Genomic DNA, 2,221 nt, shown 5'->3' with positions numbered 1-2,221 from the left:
AGGAGGGAAGAAAGAAAGAAAGAAAGAAAGAAAGAAAGAAAGAAAGAAAGAAAGAAAGAAAGAAAGAAAGAAAGAAAGAAAAAGGAGGGAGAAGGGAGGTGGCAGGCAAAGCCTACAGGATCCGTTGGCTACCGTCCCTGCTGCCGCTGCCATGCTCGGGTTGGGGGCGGTACGATTCACTGTAGTGGTTAAAGGCTGTGCATATTGGTCCTTGAGAACTCAAACTGAGGTTAAAAACGACAACAAACACCAACCATGAAAGATCCAAGTCGCAGCAGTACTAGCCCAAGTATCATCAGTGACGATGTGTTTATTAACGGTCATTCTCATGAAGAGGATAATCCATCTGCAGAGTACATGTGGATGGAAAATGAAGAACTATTCAACAGACAAATAGTAGAGGAGTTGTGGGAAGAAGAATTTACTGAACTCTGTTTCCAAGAAATGCTGGAAGAGGAAGAAGAACATGAATGGTTTATTCCAGCCTGAGATTTCCCACAAACTATGCACCAAATCCAAGACCTGTTTAATGACCTTGTTATCAGTGATGGCTCTTCTCTGGAAGATCTTGTGGTCAAGAGCAACCTGAATCCCAATGCGAAGGAGTTTGTTCCTAGGGTGAAGTACCTAGGTGTCTGAGCAGCTGGCCGCTTTCGGTGGATGTAGCACAGTGTCCACTCTGGGAAGGCAGTGTTAGAAGACTCATTGTAAAAGCTCTCGCCTCACTCTGTTATACTTATGCATTGCCAAAGGTTTTGTAAGTCCTGCATGCTTAATAAAAGTGCTGAGACTGTTACTAAGTAAGGAGCTGTCCCGCAGTTACTGAAAGTTGAATTGGCCAGCATGGCTTAATGTAAAGACAGCAATGGAAGAAGCACCAGTCAACTGTGACAAAGAACCAAATTAAATCACCTCCAAATCACATTGAATTGTCTATCTTTGAGGTTTCTTATTTTTAGTTGACAATGTCTATACTTTGTAAAAAACACAAAAATAAGTAAATTTAAATTAGGTTCTAATTGTTAAACAGATTTCTCAGTTGCATTTGTCCATCAAAACTAACCTTTTCCGAAGAAAATATGTTAATGTTTGAAGTAATTTCACAAAAATGTCTTTGGAGGAGGTTACAAGGTGAAGGTCAGAGAGGAGCTAGTCTGTCTGGCTTTTGCCTGGTGTATTATCATGTTAGGAATGCTGAGTTCTCCTAGTGTTAAGCTCGAGGAAATAAAGTTTGAGGCTTCATCTTTTGAAGAATTACTGCATCATAGCCATCCACGTTTGAAGTCTAACCCAGGACCCACACCAGCCCATAATTGAACTGAAGCACTCTAAAGATGGTAGCATGACTTTGGTGCTCTTCCTTGCTTTGTTAACCGTCATGACTATAAGTCTGCAGCACAAGTTTTCTTTTACCAAAACTAGAATAGTTTTGGCTTCTTAAACTTCATATTTGAGTAGGTTAATCTGCCATACTTTTTCAGTGTGAATAGTGTTTAAGTTGAAAATATTATAAACAATTATGTCTTTTCAAAAATATTTAAAAAATAAATGATAGTAGAACTGAAAAAGAAAGAAAGAAAGAAAGAAAAAAGGAAAGAAAGAAAGAAAGAAAGAAAGAAAGAAAGAAAGAAAGAATCCATTGATCAAAAGACTGAATGGAGATTTCCCTTACCTGTTATGTTGGTCTTTAATAATTCATTTCAGAATTTACGAGAGAAATATCTTTTGCTTGTGTAAGCTTGGTCCTCTGCATATATGAATAGCTTGATGATCGTGTAGAATTTCTCATAGTGGGAGTAGGGATTATCTCTCTTTTCCTTGTTCCCAGGACCCTTTCCTTCCTAATGGGTTATCTGCTCTAACCTGTATGTAGTGGTATGTGCCAGGTCTCTTTGTAATCTGTTATGCCATGTTCAGTTGATATCAATGGAAGGCTTGCTCTTTTCTGACAGGAAATGGAGGTAGAGTGGATTCTGTGAAGAGATGGGGGGGTCTGCAAGGGGAACATAGGATCCAGATGTAATATATGAAAGAAGTTTTAAAAAGCACTTATTTGAATTTCTCCAATTTGTATGCAGTTCAAGATCTTCTTGAAATTTACTGAAAAATGTATATGGGTCTTTGACTTTGTGATCTCAGAACTTGTGGAGAAGCAAGGGAATCACTGTAGTATGACAGTCTAGCTGCACATTTCTGTTTAGACTTAATTTATTGCACATTA

General features: G+C 38.5%; 1 pseudogene across 1 annotated transcript; it reads left to right on the top strand.

Annotated features, from left to right (window-relative positions):
• The first annotated feature begins 255 nt into the window (after positions 1 to 255).
• Positions 256 to 651, top strand: LOC308420953 (polyadenylate-binding protein-interacting protein 2-like; annotated as a pseudogene). The gene has a single exon. The product of its transcript is annotated as a polyadenylate-binding protein-interacting protein 2-like (transcript).
• Positions 652 to 2,221: the final 1,570 nt, after the last annotated feature.

Source organism: Micromys minutus (genome assembly GCF_963924665.1).
Source record: "Micromys minutus genome assembly, chromosome: 5".
NCBI classification, from domain to species: Eukaryota; Metazoa; Chordata; class Mammalia; order Rodentia; family Muridae; genus Micromys; species Micromys minutus.
The sequence above is the reverse complement of the archived record's forward strand: the minus strand, read 5'-3'. Positions and strand labels throughout refer to the sequence as shown.